At 42.7% G+C, this 20,916-nt stretch overlaps 1 long non-coding RNA gene across 9 annotated transcripts in view; it reads left to right on the top strand.

Moving 5' to 3' along the window:
• Positions 1–20,916, top strand: part of LOC106506547 (uncharacterized) — a 760,340-nt gene that overhangs the window by 204,248 nt on the left and 535,176 nt on the right. For 5 of the 9 annotated variants that reach the window (XR_014830958.1, XR_014830959.1, XR_014830957.1 and 2 more), the window contains 2 exons: positions 7,650–7,728; positions 9,159–9,307. The exons of 3 other annotated variants lie outside the window; for them this stretch is intronic. This is a non-coding gene — a long non-coding RNA (uncharacterized LOC106506547). Of the gene's footprint in view, positions 1–6,181; positions 6,417–7,649; positions 7,729–9,158; positions 9,308–20,916 lie in introns of all 9 variants that reach the window. One more of the 9 variants, XR_014830965.1, reaches the window with a different exon arrangement.

Genomic DNA, 20,916 nt, shown 5'->3' with positions numbered 1-20,916 from the left:
CTCCCCCTTCCATCAGGCAGCCACAAGTCTAGAAAATATTTCTTAAACCATTACCTTGATTTAAAATTAAAAAAAAAATTAGAACATGGTATGAGCATCTTCCTTTGAATTCTTGTCCTGGACCTGCAAATGTTAGCAGAGGCTAATCTGTAAGTGGTGGTTGAAAAAGGATTTTATTCAGTGTGTGACGAACAGTTGGAGAGGTATTTTTTTTTTTTTTTTGTCTTTTTTTGGGGCTGCATCCAAGGCATATGGAGTTTTCCAGGCCAGGGGTCAAATCGAAGCTGTAGCTGCTGGCCTAAGCCACAGCCACCACAAGGCAGGATCTGAGCCACGTATGTGACCTACAGCACAGCTCAGGGCAAGGCCAGATCCTTCACCCACTGAGTGAGGCCAAGGATTGAACCTGCATCTTCATGGATGCTAGTCAGACTTGTTTCTGCTGAGCCACAATGGGAACTCCACAGTTGGAGAGTTTTTAGCAGAGAAGAGATGTGACCTGACTTATGTTCTTAAAAGTGTTGCTTTGTCTTCTGGTAAAGAACAGAAGAAACTGGGGTCAAGGCCATCAGGCAGATTTGTGAGATTAGGGTGATGGAGGTAGAATTGGTGGAAATGGCCTGGATCTATTCTTTAAGGTAGAGCAAGAAGATTTGCTTCTGGACGGGTATAGAACGTAGGAGTAAAGATTCAAGCAGTTCTCTTGTGGCTCAGTGGGTTGAGGATCTGGCGCTGTGGCTCTGGTTACTGCTGTGGCATGGGTTTTATCCTTGGCCCAGGGACTTCTGCATGCCGCAAGTGCAGCCAAAAAAAAAAAAAGTGTAAAGATTGAAGAACGACTTCAAGGTTTTTAATCTGAGCAACTGGCAAGTAACAGTGCTATTTACATCTTGCCTTTTAGGATTGTTGGGAAGATTATTTAATTGACTTTGGTGCATTGTATTTGCTCAATAAATAGTGGTTGTATTTTATTATTATATTCTCACTTGCTTATCTCTAAGAGCCAAGGAAAACTCTACTTTGATTATATTATTTTTTCCAGAAAAAGAAATTGATCAAAGCTGAATGATTTAATCCAGGCCGTACAGCTAATGAATTGTAAAAGCCAGCTTAGAACTAGTGATTTCTCTCTGAGAGGAATATGCAGAAAGCATTCGAAGGCAGCTAGACTAGAGTTGGTGTTTGCCAAGTGTGGACTGGGAACCTGGAAGTTAAACTTTGTTTTTGAAAGAGGAGCAGGTAAAAATGCCTCTTCTCAGAGATAAGGATTAGGATTTCTGAGTCCTTGGAGCAGTGATTTAGTAATAAGGCCAAGATATCAGGAGACTTTTACCCAGAGTCAACTTAGATAACTGCTTTGTCCTTCCTGCAGCTGTTAGACCCACCCAATGTCTATTGATTGTTGCACTGCAGACACCATTCTAGGCCTTTTACCTGTGTTGTTTTTCCTTTAATCCTCACAACAGCCCCATGAGGAAGATAGTGTGGTTGTCCCTCTTTGAAAAGTCAGGAAACTGATGCACTTGGGTGAAGCAACGTACCTATAGTTACGCAGCTAGGCAGTGGTGGAGCCAGGGTTCAAAATTCACCCACTTCAAGTTAAACATGTTCATTTTATAGATACTTAAAACTGGATCTCAGAGAGTCCAAGCTCCTTGCCTAAGGTCACACAGCTAGTTGATGGCAGAACCCAGAACCCTTGAACCCTAGTCAAAGCCTCTTCCACTGTCCCAGGCTAAAAGGAGATTTTGCATGTCTGATGGAGGCTTTGGCTTAAATATTGAAGGAATGGACCCCAGATCTGGCTATAGTGCTTGATTTGGGCTTGGTGGTTTTGAAATTACAGCTTCTTATGTCTATATATTTTCAATCTTATTTTAGGAACCCTGTTGGGGGAACTTGTTCACTGTTTGCTACTTGGTTTCCCAATAGAATCAGCAGCAGACTCACATGAACAAGTCCATACCAAAAGTTCTCCTTTAAACACTAGAATTGCAAAGGATTTTGATGGGGCCAGGGTACATCTCCCCCTTTCCTTCTTCTCACTGTGACACTGTGAGAGAAAGAGATTAGATTACCAACATCAAGGAAGTGGAGTACGCCCATTTCAAAGTGGCTTCTCAGATTGAACTTAAGAAACGAAAGCCGCACAAATCAGCCTTGACCCTAGGGACTTAGGAAGCCCATTTCAATGGCTTAGACGACAGACAGGAGAAAGAGGCAGGCAGGAAGGTGGCTTGGGAAGAATAGGGATTGCCTGGGACTTGATAGTGAGGACAAACCTCTCATAGCTGTGGTTTCTAACCTGCAGTGGATTTACAAATTCCCTGCCTTGGTTTCTTCACATGCGGCACTCTGGCAGTGGTCAATGAGTTATCTCCTAAATGTCATTCCTAAAGAATTCATAAATTGTTTAGAAGGAAAACAAACAACTCTTGCTTCCCCTAACACCATCCCACTCCAAACTATTATAGGTTCCTACTGAGGCTTCTGGCCATTCTTTGCCTTAATAGTGGTGAGATTTAAGAAACTTATATTTGATATAGACCCTGTAAATTATTCTCAATTTGTTTTTGGATTTCCGGAACACCAAATAGGGTTAAAATCCAAGAATCTGTGTTTCAGACAAAGAGAATCATTTGCCCAACCAGAGTTTCCAGGAGATGAAGGAAAAAACCCTTTTTAGCTACCTGCAATGTCTAGCAAAAGGTCCACTCTCTCGGCCTTGCCCTTCATGATCCACGTCTTGTCTAGGTAAACGGCAGGCCTTGTCCAGTGAGACCTTTCATTTTAGCCGGAGCTTCAGACGTTTTCTAAAGCCCCAGTGGCTGTGATTGCATTCTGGGGACATAAGATGGGGCTAAAAACTCTGCAAAGCTGCTATTCTAGGTGTCTGAATTCACTAGCTAAGATCACAGCAGGGACCACAGACGTCACACCTGGAATCTGGAATGAGCGTTATAAAATTGGCAAGACTGAAAAGGCATTAGTAAACATTATTAAGAATTCCTTGCAGGCAATTAGACTCCAACAATATCTTTGGAGAGGGTTTTTTTTTTTTTTTTTCTTTTCTCCCCCCGCCCCTTTTTCATCTTTATTTCTATCTTGCTAATGAGAGAGTAATGAGCCACATACTTGTTACCTAGGAGGAATATCTCGGCAAAGCTCTAGTGAACTTAAAAACAGTATTTACAAACTGATTATTGTTCGCATTCATTATAAATTTTAAATTAGAAGGAATGGCAATAGAGAGAGCCAGGAAACGAGTTGTTCCTCACTCTGAGGTTTCATGGGCCCTGAAACAGGGCGATGCTAAGATTTCTGCCACTGACAAAACAGCAATGGGAGAGACATTCTTAGACTCTGTAGAAGACTGTGTTATACAGTCTGGGTTTGCATTTTTCTCCTCGTTTGTGGTGGTCCTAAGTCACCTTCAAGGCAGTGATATCTGGTATGTGGGCTCCAGATTTGTTTTCTATTGAAAGCTCACTCGGACATTTTGCACATTCCATGAACTCACCCACCCCGTCCTTCCCTCCGTTTGCTTATTTGTTTCTTTCTGGAGCTCCTTTCTCCAAAGAGGGAGAAATTTCTGTTAAGAGGACCAGGCTGTTGACTCTGGCTGGGACAATCCCCTCCTTGCCTGCAGGCCTTATACTTGCGTTGACCTGCAGGGACAAGGGGACAAAGATGCTAACATGGAGATCTAGCCTCTCTGCGCAGGCCCTCTCTTGAGTCCCAGGACCATTGAGAAGGGCTAGGAAAAGATGAGCCAAGCTTTATACCCCTTTATGTCTTCTCTTCTGTATATGTATTTTTTCCTTTGGATGTGACAGAAAAATTAAAGTATAACTTTGCCATCCAAGGTCACTCTCTTCTACTCATTGGCCTGATTTATATATTCCTACTATTTTTCTTTGTTTTAATTTAGCATCTGAGTGTACTTCTTACCTACCTGTGAATGTCAATCTGGGCTAAGTAACTTACTTACATTATTTTGTTTGATACTCATGACAACTAAGGCTTAGAGAGGTTGAAAAAATTGATGAAGTGGTAATTTTAACTTAGGAGGTCTGACTTCAGAACACCCACCCAAGTGTCCATTGAATTGAAGCAAACACTCTTTTTTTCGTCTTTTCAGGGCCTCTCCCACTGCATATGGAAGTACCCAGGCTAGGGGGCGAATTGGAGCTGTAGCTGCTGGCCTACACCACAACCACAGCAATGCAGGATCCTTAACCCACTGAGTGAGGCCAGGGATTGAAACTCTGTCCTCATGGATACCAGTTGGGTTCATTAACCACTGAGCCATGTCGGGAACTCTGAAGCAAACACTCTTAAGTGCAGATGCTACATGTCATTTCTTTAAAATGAGCAAGCTCATTAAAATACTTTGCATCACTGATGGACTGCACTGATGGGCAGAAGGAATACTGAAATGGGCACGGGAGCCTAGAATGGGAGACAGTGGTTTCTAAGTATGGGGTTCCTATATCCAGAAAGCAGATGAGCCTCACTGAGTGAAAACAAGCAAACAAATGACACTATGGTTCTCCTTTAAGTGAAAGATCAACTTGCATTCACTTCCCTTCTTTTCGGTGTACGGAGCTGTCCTCTTGTTCCATAATCTCTGACAGTAGCTGCATGCCAACCTGCACGGACTGGTGATCAGGCAACTGTTGTTTCACAGGACCTTGGAAGACATGGAAAACAAGCATAGGCTGTTCTTTGTGTAGTTTCCTGCTGGGAATACGCTTGGCTTGGGAGTCAGAACACTGTTGGAGATTACAAGAGAGTCCTGGTGAATCTGAAAGAGTTGGAAAGCCTTAATTCATTTCAGAGAATTAAAAAAAAAACATTATCTCTCATATTTTGGAGACTAGCATCCTAATTAAGAGCATAAAGTTTTGGAAACACACTTAAGCTCTGATTTAAACCTTGGCTTTGCCTCTTCACACGTGTCATCTTAAGCACATTCTTGACCTCGGTTCTGCCATCCATTAAATGGAGATAACAATTCTAGAAATCCCCCAGAGATATTGTGAGTTTTAAGTGAGATAATATATGTTGGAAGCTTAGTGCAGAGTAAGGAATATAGTAAATACTCGAATAGGATTCACTATGATTATGTGGCTATTTTCCTTGGACACAATAGAAATTTTTTTGTAGTTGATGTAGAGAGAGATAGGAAAGGTAATTTTAAGCTCTAAAGGAATACATATGAGACGATTTTGAAGGGTAGTGGGACTCAATGGGAGGGACACAGGGACAAAGGAGGGGGCCATAGGATATGAGGAGAGAGGATGCTTTATAAAGAAATTTCTATCAGCAAGACAGCATCTTGCCCCTGGGTCTAGCACAGAAATGTCCTCAGGTCATTTCCAAATTTGAAAGGAGCTAGGGCTAGGGCCAGGAGCATCCAGGTGTATTTCTGATGTGTGGTCATTACTGCAGTTAGGGAATCTGAATTTTAGGTGATTAAATCCAGGAAAAAGTTAAAGGAATAAGTCAGAAAGCAGGTAGAAGCGCAGATGAGTGCAACATACACAGAATAAAACAAGACTTCATATTTATATGCTTCATTATGGCTTATAAAATACTTTCATATTCACTACCATTCTGCAGAGCATGGCAAACTGTGAGTTGTTAGCTGGGTGAATAGAAACCTGGCAGGCCAGAGATAAAGCCTTGTCTTTTAGATATGAAGAAATCCCTAAAACCAAAGAGGCAAGTAAGAAAGCAGAGCACCAGATGTGAAACCTCAGCATCAGCAAGGTTACCTTAAATCACATGATGTAATTTTGCCAAGCCTCAGTTTCCTTATCTGCTAAATGGGAATAATTACAGTATCTGCCTTACCATGTTGTTATTAGGATTGGCTGAAGCAATGAAAGCAAAATACTTAATATTCCTAAGTACTTATAGTTGTAAGCTGATCAGTACTGAGGACTGTCTGGGAAGTTTATGAAGAAAGGTGCCTGGAAACAGATTCTGAGCACAAGGAAAGGAAGAGAAAGTGGGGCAGGGAGGTGGTGAAAAGCATTGTCCTACTTGGTATTTTTGGCCTGATTTTGGAGTTAGCAATGCTACAGGCAGGACTTCCCACCCAGTGTCCTTTCTCCCAATATCAGACCTACTTTCTAATTACTGGGTCTAAATGAGAGCCCTCTGTTCCCCATAGACTGTGCCTGGCACCCTGCACATCCATCTGGCCTTACTCTGTCTCAGTGAGCTCCTAATCCAGACACCATGTGCTCAATGTGAGATCTCAGCCCTCCACAGAAGATTAAGCAGAAACATCCTGTCCCTCTGGTTCAGAGAGGAGATCTTTTGGCACATTTCTGAAGAAGTTGGCAGTGCTTGCTGGAAATCCTCATGACTGGTCAAAGCTTTGGACAGACTCAGGAGTGCTGTCTGTAAGTTCACTTGGGGAACAAGAGCTTGGTGGTGATTTAAGGCCTTGCTAGATCTCTGGTAAAATATCGCTGTCCTTTAGTTAAGAGACATCATTCGTTTGCAGTATTCTCAGCAACTTCTGATTGTGACCATTAGCAGAGTGTCCAAGCCACCCCTTTACCACTCCCACCTCTAGGACTCCTTCTGGAGATCAAATCCCATCAATCGTTTTCTTTGTAAGTCACTGTCTCTCACTGTATCCCATCCATCCATCTGTCCACCCGTCTATCTGTCCATCCATCCCTTCATTTAACATTAATGCTTTCTTCATATTAGACTTTGTGTCTGTGGCTTCCATGGCCAGCCTATTACCAACTTGCCGACTTCTCTGATCCTTTGATCTCTTCCAACCTCTTTCTTAGTAGATTTCTGGATCGTAGCCGCTAGGTCTTCTCATGTTTCATGATTATCTAGGCTGATACTCTTAACACTGGCACCCCTAATTTTCAGGGATGAGGCTTCTTGAGGCTTGAATGAAGTGTTAAATTTTGGAAATATGTTGAGCTTTTCCTTCATTTTATGTGAAGGAAATGAGCATGTTGGTTATGTAGCCTTGAGAACGGGGTCCAGGAGATAAGGCTTGATTGGCCTCATCTTTGCTATCAATTAGCAGGTAAGGAAAAAAATATGCTGAAACCTTCTTCCTAACTGCACATTTCTGGGCCCCTTCCTACAATCAACAAATTATAATACCCTCTTCAGAGAGGCTAGTTTCCTTTGTGAGGAAAACAAAGTAATCTACCCAAATGCTGAAAAATCCATTCATTCTGGTTAATTAATTTTTTTTATTCCCTATAGAACAGGTGTTAAAGAGTTTTCATATCTGTGACTCCGGAATCACCGATGTGGTCATAAGGGGCCAGGAAAGAAACTTGACCTCTTGAGGGACAAATCACTTTTTTTTTTTAATGGTGATTTATAAGCTCCAACTTTATTTGTGTTGAGGCACCTGTTAATATGTAGATAGAGGTAAGATTGTTAGCCGTCTATTCTTACTTAATTCCTTAGTGCCTTATCTTAAGAAATCCCTACTATGTTGTCACCGTCAGGAGATATCTAATTTCGGAAACCTTCCTTTGGACACCTAGCTGGTACCACCACTGACTCTTGGCAACCTTCAGGCCTTTGTAGAGCATGAAGTCACTTGCAATCTGAAGTCCTCCAAATCTAATCTGGTCATTGCCTCTTGACAGAGTTTGGACCCAAGCTCTGGTGTGGCCTTCCCACCTGTTCGCTGGTTTTCCTGCTCCATTTGCGGTTCTCATAAAGACGGTAAGCAATTAGGCTGTTCTGTTGTGGCACATGGTAGTGTAAAATTATGGAATTTAGGATTTTAATGAGTTCAGGTGCCATACAAAAGAACTCCCCCTCCTCCTCCCCCCACCCCTTGTCCATAAAATTATATGGCTTTAGAATTGGGGCTTTATGTAGCCTGGACTAAGCCATTTTATTTAAAGAAAAAAAATTGACCAGGAGAAAAAAGAACCAACACAATTATATGCAGATTCGTTCATAAATCAGGCACTGCAGCAGCTGTGCAGCACATGTTGGTGATCCCAGGTTTGTGGCTGGAACTTGAAAGATAAACATGAACCTGTTTCGACAGAGGAAAATCTGTTCACAGCAAGGAGCTGACCCTGTTCTTTAAACAAGGATGATGGTGTGGCAGCCTGCTGTGTCCTGCCTTGTGTTGCTGTGTGGTGGTGAGGGTCACATAAAGAAGAGACCAAAGAATGAGAAGAGACTTACCTAGGGCAAAAGGAATCAGCATCCGATCCCAAAGAGTAAGAAAAATTTGGTTCTTCCACCCAACGGTCTAGGACCCAATTAGCTAGGTCACTGGAGCAGGCAAGATTTTTCATATGTGTTTTCAGAGGTGAAAGATCCTGTGCCCTAGAACTAAATCATGTAAGGGGAAAGTATGCAGTTTATGATGAAAGAGTAGTTCTGAGACTTAGGGCCTTTTAAATACATGCACATATCCCAGAGCTGCTGCCAAGCCCCTGCTTGCCCTAGGTGTGTGGGGAAAGGAAGGACAAACAGAGGGGATCCATCTGTTTGAGGATTCACCGCAAGGCTGATTGCTCTTGCTCTGGCCTAGTGCCAGCAGGAACGCATTGCAAGGTCCAGCTGTTCCCAGCCATTTCCTTGGTCCAGATATCCCTTGGGGGATGGCATGCAGTGTAATATATTTCTTAGCTGGCTTTTTGTGGGAATGGGTATCCTGGGCTGACCTGCTTCTGTCTGCTTCAAATGGAAGGAAAGACGCCGTTGGTAATGTGATGGTCTCTTTGTGACAATGAGGCTGAGACGGATACAACGGTGGGGTCAGTTAATTAACTGGGACTAATGATAGTGTAACCTGCCCCAGGCAGACCTGGCTAACCTCTTTTCTCCTTCTACTAAATAAAAGGTGAGGATTTTGGAGTGGGTCTGATTGTCTTCTTCTCCCTCTGTGTTTTTCCCTAGAACTCTGTCTTGGTGCTTCATTGATAGGAGTTAATAGTAAGGGGCGCCCTTGAGCAAATCTCAGGCTAAAGGTGCTGTACTCAGTGGTTCTGTGCCTTTCAGCAATTTTATCCCAGGACAGTCCTCTGTATCAAGCACTGGCCAAGGGAAAAGATCTATCAGCACTAGGGCATTTTTTTAACCTGGAAAAATGGTAATGATCCCAGAAGGCATGATTTTTTTTGTCTTTTCAGATGACTACTGTTCACTCCAAGAGTCTGAAAGAAAATTCATATGCTCAACACACAAGTGATGCATCATTATTAATAAATGAATGGAGCTATTTGTTATTTATTATTTAAACCTTCAATACTGGCTGGCCTGAGTGATACATGAAATATAGGCAAGTAATTTATTTATTAGAGAAAATAATGATTTTTTTCCCCCACAGCATAACCCACTCTGACCCCAAACAGCAAGAGCTTTATCAAATACAAATACGATGGCTTGTAATTTTAGAGTCTTCCAGAGCATTGTAACTGACAACCTTTTTAACATAAGTACATTGAACAAATAATTTATAGACGTATTCTGGGAATATTTTAGGGTATTTTATTACTACTTCTGAAAGCTATGGCATGTTATCGATTTTGGTATATTAATATAACCTAAAAGGGAGGGCACACACTCAGCTCCTAATCCACATCAGCTTTGATGGCAAACAATATATTTTACTGAAGGGAGCCCTGAGCCAAGGCAGCAAAGGTTAACAATTACACATCATAGCCAAAAGTTTAAGATAATGAATTTCACTCATTACAGATCTTCCACTTTGGGGACTGAAGCAGATTTTCTCTACTTACAGTTTCAACCAAATTTCTTGCCCATCATTTGTCAGCATGAACTTCCCTTTCCTTCATCCCTTTCTTTCCCTACCATTTCCTTGGGATTCACAAAGCCTGCCTTTCCAAAAACTATATTTTCAGCCTGGCTTTTGGGTTGTTTAAAAAGAGGTAACTGTATTCCTCCTTGTGTTGCTTGATTCTGTTAGGTGTTTTCTGGATGATTAATGCTTATGTTATCAACATCGTGTTTATATGTGGTATTTTAAAATCATTCACCTCTTTTTATACTTAGACCCAGAGCTCTCGCACACAGACATTATTGTGCAAATTTCTGAACTTAGAGGAATCCTTAAATTGTCCTCACTATCTTCATCCCTCAGTGAGAACTCAGTGCGTAAGCCAAGCTGATCTCTTACTGTTTGAAACTCACCCCATCGTTCCTGCCATTAAGCCTTTGATGTTGCTGCTCTTCTCTCTTTTTTCTACCCTATCACTTTTGTGTATGAAGATTTTCCCGACCACTCCAAATACATAATTATCTTCTTCTCCGAACCTCTGGACAACTCAACCTCTCCCCCTTATGATTTAGCACTTTTATCATGTGTGGTCTTGAATTAGTCCTGACTTCTTTTTTGCAGACATCCTTTATCCTGGATTGACTCAGAGTGATTTGAGGAGACAAATCATATAGGTTAAGTCTTCCTTGAACTCCACATCACTCAGAATGCGGTTGAACAGAAGGGCTGAGGCAACTCAGTATATACCAAATTCAGGATACACTGAATTTAAGGTATACTGAAATCTAAGGAGGATGAATAACGGTTTTCAAAGTATGGTTAGCCTCTCTCCCTCTAATGATTAAACAATTGCTGTATGATTCAAAATTTTACAAAATTCTGTTGGGCATAATTATTGGGGATGGACTTTCTTGACCTTTATTATTATTTTTTAAATGTAAAAATTATCATCACAAATACAAGAAATGCTCCCGTTAGAAAGGTCTGAATATTTGGAAAAGCAAAAAGAAGAAAATAAAATAATCTGCCATAATCCCTTCACCATGGTGAGCACCATTAATATCTTAGAATGTATCCTTCCAGACTATTTTGTGTATACATGTGTTGGTTTATATAGACACACACTTTTACATATATCACTATTACGGCCTTCATTAATTTCTTAGAATAACTTGCCAGAAAGAAGTTGTTAGAATGTATAACATAAAAAGACAAGTATGTGTGTTTGTGTGTGTGTGTGTGTGTGTGTGTGTGTGTGTGTGTCTGTGTAGGTGCTTTAAAACAGTACTGCACAATATGGATTCTTTTATAACCTGTTTTTCCACATGGCAATAATGTGGCTTTAATGGCTGCATATTAAGTCATTGTACCTTAATTCCCTTAACCAGTTAATTATTTTTTGACCTTTAGGGTTTTGAACTTTTCACTCCTACAAAGAGTGCTAAAAATGAGCTTTCTTGTTTGTAAATATTTGTGCACATTTTTCATGGTTTCCTCAGGACAGATTCCTAGAAGTGGAATTTCCAGGGCAAAAGGGCACACATAGTTTTAAGGCCCTTAAGGCACATTGCCAAACTGCTTTAGAGAGGTGGCATACAGTGGTGAGATCACTGTTTCTCTGCCCTACCCCCATCGCCCCAAATTTACTCCACTTGAACTTGAAGAACCAAGGTTGGGTTTACAGTGAGGGAAGTGAACAGCTACTAATGTGCTCCTGTAGCAGCTTCCTAAAAATGGACCTGATATGTCACTCATCTGCTTAAAGACCCTGTTTGCCTCCAATGCCTGAGCAACCAAGTTCCTACTCCTTGGCTGGACCTTTTGTAATCTGTCCTTAATGTGTGACTGAGCTTCATTCTTCTACAACCACGCACTTGGAGCTCTTCCTGTGCCAAGAATCTCACCTTGGCTGAAAGATGTTCTGTACTCTTACACCTCTTCAGTTTTACACCCAGGGGCAGTGCTCACCTTTACAGAAATATTTGTTAGAGCCATGGATTCGTCAAATAACAACAGCCAGTGCATTTGTCAAAAAGGGAAAAGAACCATGAATCAGTGAAAACTTTATGTTCTCAAGTCTTTTTTCTCTTTCTCTCTCTTTTTTTCTTTTTAGGGCTACACCTTGGCATGTGGAAGTTCCCAGGCTAGGGGATGAATCAGAGCCGTAGCCGCAGACCTATGCAACAGCCACAGCAGTGTCAGAGCCAAGCTGCATCTGCAGCTTACGTGGCAGCTTGTAGCAATGCCAGATCCTTAACCCTAAAGGATCCCTGAGCAAAGCCAGGGATCAAACCCGCATCCTCATGGATGCTAGTAGGGTTCTTAACCCACTGAGCCACAGTGGGAACTTCCTGTGGTCTCAAGTCTTAATTGCTTATTGTGACATAAATAAAATATCAGCTAATATTTCTCTGTGCCAAGAAATGTGTCATGTGCTTTCACTGGATTATCATTTGTGGTTCTGTTGTCCCTGTATTACAGATGAGAAACCCGAGATTCAGGAAGATTATGTAACATGTCCGAGGACATGACTAGACAGTGGTAGACTTGGGATCTGAAATATAGCAAATGTAGACAATAATACTCTTAAGCACACACCACCCCCTGTTGTCTACCAGAGGCTCCTCGTTCATTCCAGGCACTCTTCACAGGATGAAGGAGTTGCTGCTGGTTTAAAGAAGGCAAGGGGCCCTGTGTAGTTTTGGGATCCAAGATTCAAGTGCATAGTTCAGGCTTTGAAGTGAAAAGTTAAAATGTCTAGGTGCACCGTTAAGCTCGCCTTATCCATGTGATTCAGGGTTGCTCAGTCACGGCACTGTGGACATTTTGGACTCGAGCATTCTTAGCTGTGGGGCCCTGTCCTGTGCCTCCCCTGCCCCCAGCTGTAACAGCCAGGAATGTCTGCAGACCTTGTAAACAAAACCACTCCCAGAGAACCGCTGGTCTCACTGCAAAGGTGTAGTGGGCTTCTGTCACTGTGTTTTGCTTTGTTTTGTTTTTAGGGCCGCATCCACGGCTTGTGGAAATTTCCAGGCCAGGGGTTGAATCAGAGCTGCAGCTGCCGGCCTACACAGCCACAGCAACGCCAGATTCAAGCCTCATCTGAGATGTACACTACAGCTCATGGCCCCACCAGATCCTTAACCCACTGAGCAAGGCCAGGGATGAACCTGTGTCCTCATTGACACTAGTTAGATTCATTACCACTGAGCCACAATGGGAACTCCTTTTTTTTTTTTTTTTTTTAATTTTATTTATTTATTTATTTTTCCGACATGCTTTTGACTGGTAGCAGCTGAACATTTTTCCTGTTATTTATTTATTTATTTTTTTGTCTTTTTGCTATTTCTTTGGGCCGCTCTCGCGGCATATGGAGGTTCCCAGGCTAGGGGTCGAATAGGAGCCGTAGCCACCGGCCTACACCAGAGCCACAGCAACGCGGGATCCGAGCCACGTCTGCAACCTACACCACAGCTCACGGCAACGCCGGATCGTTAACCCACTGAGCAAGGGCAGGGACCGAACCCGCAACCTCAAGGTTCCTAGTCGGATTTGTTAACCACTGCGCCACGACGGGAACTCCTCCTGTTATTTTTGAATACCCACCTTATGAGGCATTTCTGATTGACACACCTGGGGGAAGGGAGTGCTACTGGCATGCAGTGGATAGAGGCCAGGGATGCTGCTGCACATCCTGTGATGCACAGGATAGCCCTCCCTCTCCCGTCTCCCCCTGGCAAGGAATACTGTGGTCCAGAATGTCAGTAGTGGCTTTAGCATCTTGAGCTACTCCAGTACCTTTCTGACACCTTCCTTTATTTTTGACTTAGGCTAATTCAGTAAGGTGCACCTGACAAAGGATTTGATGGATGGCCATTTTCAGAGTCGGATAATATCCAGAAGCCCTATAAGTATGGCTCTGCACTTGGCAATGTGGGTTTAGTCATGTACTAAATAGTTCTGAAGCCTCTGCTAGGTGCCAGGCACTGTGCTGAGTACTGGGAATGGAATGGTCAGCTTGCCAAACAGGGTTCCTGCTCTCTTGGTGCTTTTAGCTTAACAGGACAGACAGCTGAGTGTGAGAGGAAAAGCATAGAGTGTGAGGGGCACAGGATGCAGACCACCTTACAGTTTGCGGGAGCATTCAGGTCAGAATCCCCAGAGAAAAAAGATGTTTGAGCTGAAGCTTGACAGAGGAGTAGGGGTAACCCAGGAAAGAGGAGGAAGGGTATTCAGTGCAAAGAGAACAAAATCGGGATGAGAGGGGACAGAAAGGAGGGAGGAGATGAGGGGAGGTTTGGGGGTAGACAGAAAGAGAGGGAGAGCCATGAAAGCAGGGGTGGTGATAGGAAGAGGAGGGACGAAGAATGGAGGACTGGGGTATGGAGGAGAGGTGAGTGGGGAAAGAATTGGAATCTGGATTGTCTGGAGCTGGGTTTCAGTGCATTTTCTCTCTCGCTCCTGAACTAGCTTGGGGAGGTCTCCGAGTTCCAATTCCCACAGACTATTCTTAGGACCCTCCAGCAACCTGCCTTGGGGGCCACCAATCCCCCGCTGTGACAGTGCAGTTTGGGAATGACGTCTGGTGCTCTGGGTTGAGAGGGGAGGGAGGAGATTAAAATAGACATTTATTTATATTTCATTTTGCATTTAGCTTGGTGTGGGCTGACTGCTTTTCAGGCTCTGATTATTCCCTCCCAGAGGGTCCCGTGGTCAGACGCCAGCTGTGAGGATCCGTTACCATGGGTGACATGTTCATCCAATGGGGACCCGGCTGCTTGTTTGCAGAGTGGCAGATGGAGCCAGCTAATCGATACAGTCTGGGAGGTGGGCCCCAGTGGCCCTCCTGCCACACAATGACCGCTGAGCCCCAGGGGCTTGGGGAACATGGCGAGCACGCGGGCCTTTGATTGGAAAAACCTTGCTCACTAGGGGTTCTTGCCCCAAACAATGCCCTGTTCTTTACCAAGGTGGCCTCAGCACTTCCAGGATTTTCACAGCCCCTGCCTCAGGCAACACTCCTGGGAAAAGCTGCTGCCAAACTCTTAGTTCTGTGTGGATGCTACTGAGTGTTCTCTTCTAGTAAGACTCAGCAGGCATTTTTTAGCATCATCTGTGTTCAAGCAGTACCCTGAGTGGGCGAAAAGAACAGGTGATGTCCTGTCCTCCAGGACTTTATGATGTAATTAGCAGCTTTCAGTCTCGTCAGGGACCCGCTGAAGCCACTCAGTCACACATCCAACTCTCTTATTGAACAACCTGCCTTGAGTTAGTGCCTGGTACAAAGATGACTAAGGTGTCATTAGTACTTCCAGTACTGTAGTGAATATTATGTGCCATTGAACAGTAGGAAGAGCTTACTAGGTTCTTTCTCTGCACTGTATCATTCAGTGTTTGCAACTTGAAGAGTTGGATACCTGAATTGTCTCCATTGCTGAGTGAGGCACCTGAGGTCTAGAGTAGAGTAGTGACTTGAGCTGATTGACAGGTCACTGCTCTTTCCACTGATGTCTCAAGAGTTTTAGTGTTTGAAAATCATACCCACACATTCTCTAGGTAAGATATACTGAATGCCTAATAGCATGTTTATTCTGTTACAAAACGAAATTCAACTGGGTAAAATTATAGATCCTATTGGCTTTATTCAATAGTTCCCTAGCAGAGGAGTTCCTATCGTGGCGCAGTGGTTAACGAATCTGACTAGGAACCATGAGGTTGCGGGTTCGATACCTGGCCTTGCTCAGTGGGTTGAGGATCCGGCGTTGTCGTGAGCTGTGGTGTAGGTTGCAGACGCGGCTCGGATCCCGCATTGCTGTGGCTCTGGTGTAGGCCGGTGGCTACAGCTCCTATTCGACCCCTAGCCTGGGAACCTCCATGTGCCGTGGGTGCGGCCCTAGAAAAGGCAAAAAAAAAAAAAAAAAAAATTCCCTAGCAGATAGAATGGTGCTTGTCAGAGCTGTACAAAACGTAAGACTTTTGTAAGCAGAGGGAGCAGGAACAGGGAAGTTATACTAGGCAAAAAACCAGATTGGTTGTTGCAAGGTTATTTTCCTTTAGGGGACAGTAGAGATCTCTTGGGCAGATTATCCAACTAATGCTGATCGGGTGATTTCTGCTAACTGCTTTCAGATGGTCAAACTTAACTGATGTTTTGAAATAATTCCTTATTATTTTATGATGAAGCAGAAAATAAAAATGTTCAAACGATGGAAAAAATAAAATATAAAATAAAATAACTAAAAAAAAAAAAAGATTCCATTTCTGGGAGGGCCAAAACTGTAATTAAGTTAAATTAAGTTTGATGACATGGGGCTTGGCATAAGTGACTCTATTTTGGGATCATGTCTTGTTTTTAATAGCTGTTTTGGATTGCTTAAATTCAGATGGTGAGAAAATATCACTCCTTGATTCCTTAATCCCAGTGGATTAAGAGTCAGGATACCTTGGACCTCAGACTTTCCAGTGATTTGGGACTAGGCTGTTCATCAAAATGAAGCTCAACTTTCTCCTCTCAAGTAGGAATATTAAGGTTGGCCTTGGGTCAACCTTATAGGGGTTTTATGACAATCAAATAGAAATCATATAAAATGTAATTCATGAACAAATATGATAGCACATATGCTAATCAGTTATCTTCTGGGCTTTATGGAGTTGTAGTATTTTTTCCCAGCTTCTGTTGCCATATCTTTTCTGCTGTTTCAGTTGAGGAGGCTTGTAGATAAGAAGTTCCTGGAATTAGGAGGGTGGTTCACTAAATAAACAAGGAGCTTGCTCTTCCCTCTCCATACACTAAAACACAGCCAAGTTTTCATCATCTCCCTCCTTCCTTCCTTCTACTCCTTCCTCCCACCTCAAATTGGTAATTTATTTCTTTTAAGCCACTGCTCATATAAGCATCACTATTTTAATTAGCAAGAAGCAAACAGAAGTAAGAAGCTAGAAGGCACAGCAAGAGAGCCCACTACTTGCATGCTTTAATTATTCATTGAGGTAAATAAAATTAAATATTTTCCCAGCAATCCAGAGCAGGATCTGAAGTAATTACACTGTCAAATTCATCAAAAATTCCCTCATCAAAATAAAAACCTTGATGTCATTTAATAATTTATAATACAAATACACAGAAATTGTAAAATATTATAAATAGAAAACTGCAGGGTAAGTGAACATGAATTAGTTAGGGGTTATGTTCTAGAAAGAGGCTGTCATGAGCTGTATAAATTTTTAATCAGAAATATTTTTGAGGCCTAATTTAGAGTATGGAATATACTAAGAACTTTGGAATACAAAGAACACAGCAAAACACCAACAACAAGTTCCCACTGCCTGGAGATTCATAAACGCTGCTTTTTGAGAAAAACAGGGCTCAGGATGATGTCGGGCAGAAGGAAAGAATGTCGTCTTTGATATTATGCATGTTCCAGATCACTTGTGACACCTTACAAGTTGTCTACACAGGTAACAAATGAATTAATTAGGCCTCATGTAAAGACCCCTGAGTAGCAAGTTGGAAAATTCTGGTTCACTTCCACCAAGAGAGAAAGGCAGTTTCAGCCATTGAACCTTGTAAAAACAATGTGTGATTCTGGAAACCATATGGTTTTTGTCCCAATTTGAAATGGTTTCGATCTGTTGAGTTTCTGCATGGAAAAAGCCTGCAGCAAAAAGGGGAAACCAGATTTGTCTTCCTCTCACCCTCTGAGATGTGTTCTCATCCGTACCTGTCATGCCTTGCTTTGGCAAATGTCTCTGGGATTTCCTATCCCAGGACAGGTGAAGAGTGGGCAAGGCTTTGTTTTGCAAGGACAAGTCAGAGGGCAGCAGCTCCACTGACCAGGTAGGGAGTTCAGAGATGAAAGGTATGCTTTCAAGATGACTACTTAGAAAAGAAACAGGCCCCACTTTAAAAAAAAATTACTTTATCATGCCATTTCAAGGATCTAAGAAGTGAGCAGGGATGGTGACATGGTAATCTTTTCCAAAAAAAGAAGAAAAAAAAAAGGTAAGACAGATCAAGTCTATGCTTAAAACCTTTCAAAAACTTCCTCTTCCCTGTAGGATAAAGTCAAAAACCCTTCAGAAGCTCTTCAAGGCCCTGAGGATTCTGTTCTTCTGTTCCTCTTGGCCTCTCCAGGCTAATATCTCAACCCCTGCCCCGTGCTCTCTGTACTGCGAGGGTGCAGCCCTTCGTTCAGCCCAACCAGCCTCCTTTTACACGCTCCGTCCTCTGCTCAGCTCTTTCTTCACCCTTTTGTTGGGCAGACTCCTCTAATCTTGCAGGGCTCAGCTTAGATGTTCTCTCCTCCAGGAAGCACTCCCAGATAACCAGATGTGATGCCATTAAACTGACCCCTTATATCCCCTGTAGCACCGTGTACCACCTCTCCCTTTTATAAATGTGCCACATTTGTTATACTTAGAGTCAATTTCTTGTAGTAATTTACTCATTATTGGTCTTCCAGAACTGAGTATCAATTCTTTAAACCCACCCCCCCCTTAGGCTACGACCTGTAAATACCATTCTTTTGACCCACCCCATCCCCACACCTACCGTCTTCCTTTGTTCTCTGACGTCTCCTGCTATACTCCCTGGTTTGTCCACTTAGATCAACCTCTTTGCTATGCCTGACCTGCTTCTGCCCAAGGGCCTCTCTAAGGAAGGTTCTTCCTCATGACATGCTTCTTTACCTCCTTCAGGTCTTTGTCACATGTCTCCTTTTTTTTTTTTTTTTTTTAAATGGCTGCACCCATGGTGTCTGGAGTCCCCCCCAGGCCAGGGATTGCATCTGAGCTGCAGCTGTGGCCTACACCACAATTGTGGCAAAACTGGATCTTTTTAACCCACTGGGGATCAAACCTGCACCTCCACAGTGACCTGAGCTACTGCAATTGGATTCTTAACCCACTGTGTCACAGTGGGAACTTCAAGTTTTCCCTTTTAAAATGTCTATCCACCCTTCACCTGCAAATACTCTCTATTCTCCTTTCCTGCCTTTTGAGTTCTTCTTACCATTTGGCAGTTAGCCTGCCATGCACTTACCTCTTTACCTTGCTTCTTGTCTGTGTCTTTCCCCTCAGCATCAGCTCCACAAAGGCAGAAGTTTTGCCTTGGTTCCCAGTTGCTGTAGCCTGAGTCTGTAGAACATGGCCTGACACATAGCGGGCACTCAGTAAATATTTCTTGAAATAACGAATGAAGTAACCACCTCTAGGTGGGAGCGCAGATGAAGAGCTAGTATCTTCATGGCAAACCTTTTTATAAGGATGTGGGGGCTTGGAGGAGTGGACGTGATGGTGGGGTAGGGGTGGTTGGGAGCAGCAGTAGAGGTGGATTAGCCTTCCCTCACTTCCCACTGTGGGCCATTCAGGTCTGTATAAGGTCTCAATGTCTGTGGCTTCTTCTGAGAAAAGCTTATGGTTGAAGTAATTGGTGGGTGGGAATGCCTGATGAGGAAATGACTAATTTGTTGTCATAACTCAGGGATGGCAGATGGGTTTCAGTGCCAGTGCCAATTGCTTTTGATTTGTGGTGGTTGCTTGGAAGGCAGTGTTGAAGTTATCTGGGGCTGTTTCTAGGTCTGATAGAAAAGTGTGTCATGATCAGAGAGGCCTTGGCCTTGGGAAGGAGTATGGCTGTATTTGCATTTGTATCCAGACCCCTAAGCTTGGAGCTGGTTCTGGTCTTTTCCATGGAAATCCAGGCTTACAGAGGGACTAACGATGTCCCCATTAGGCTATTTGTTTTAAGATTCTCCTGAAAGCAAAAGGTTAAGGTTTTCCAGAGGGCCTATGAACTCAGACCCTTTGGGGATTTGTATATATCCTTTGGGTTGATTGATTTTTTTTTTTTTTCCCTCTTGGGGATGAAATGGCTAAGCTGTACTGGGAGGGCCAAACTCTTCTCATCTCTGGTTGATCACTCAGACCAATCCCCTGTTGCTAAGACACTCTGGAGAAAATGACCCAAGCCAGGCAGTTATGTAAAATCTTAGCCTGAAGAGGAGACCCTGACCCTAATGTGATTAGCTCAGCATACCAACCCTGTGAGCTCATTGGCCCATAAAACCTCTCTCTTCCGCTCCAGTGCTGCCATCAACCCCATCTCAACTCCCCCTTCTACCAACTGTAATTAATGACATTGCTTCTTTTCAGCAAGGCTTCCCTGTTCCAACACTGACACCCTTCACTTCTCTGAACATTCCCTTAGTCTAGCTGCCTCCTTGTCACTGTCTCAGCATGTGCCTGATCCAGCTTCTTATGCTAAATATTTAGGTATTTTTAGTGTTTTGACATCTCTTTTCTCTCCCTTCCTAGATTTAAGCTTGTTAAAAGGGACCACTATAAATATGTCAAGTATCTTTTTTACTGACTACATATGAAGATCTCAGCACATATTTTTGTCTAAAGGGGTCACTGTCCAATACGCTATTGGCCGGATTCAGTTGGTTCACCAGCTCAATGATGTAATTGGTCTAATCATGTTTTTTAAAGAGCGTGTGGTAATAACTGTTAAATTTTTGAAGGTGTAAACCTTTTCCCCTAGCAATTCTGCTTCTTGGAATTTATCCTATAGAAATACTCGCAGGAGTTTGAAGATATTTATATCTACGTGTAAAAGGATGATCAGTACAGAGTTATTTATGATGGTAAAAAGTGGAATAACGTAAATATCCATTCTGAGAGAAATTGTGATGTAAATTATATTACATCCACACTGTGGAATACTATATAATCATTAAAAAGAAAAGTAATTATATATTTACAAGCAAAAATGTCCAAAATACTATGTATACTTGTGCAAAATGGTATTTTTAGTAATAAGCCACAAATATATGTGTAAATTTACGTATATTATATAGATGTGAATATATAGAGTATAATTTTGCTGTTACCCAAGAGGAACGATGGTGCCTCTATAGCAGCAGGGACACGGGTTTGACCCTGGCCTGGCACAGTGGGTTAAGGACCTGCTGTGGTTGCAGCTGTGGCATTAGGTCACAACTCTGGCTCAGATTCGATCCCTGGCCTAGGAACTCCATATGCTGCAGGGCTGCCAAAATCAAGGCATTTTCATTTTTAAAAAACTTACACTTATTTGGAAATTTAAAATGTTTTTTCTCCTCTTAGCTTTGTTGAAGTATAATTGACAT

The sequence above is a fragment of the Sus scrofa genome, chromosome 16 (genome assembly GCF_054392235.1).
Source record: "Sus scrofa isolate SSC_HxYL_T2T_F1_AM1 chromosome 16, Sscrofa_HxYL_maternal_Yorkshire_Landrace_v2.0, whole genome shotgun sequence".
NCBI classification, from domain to species: domain Eukaryota; kingdom Metazoa; phylum Chordata; class Mammalia; order Artiodactyla; family Suidae; genus Sus; species Sus scrofa.
Note: the sequence above shows the minus strand (reverse complement) of the source record. Positions and strands in the feature narration are given on the sequence as shown.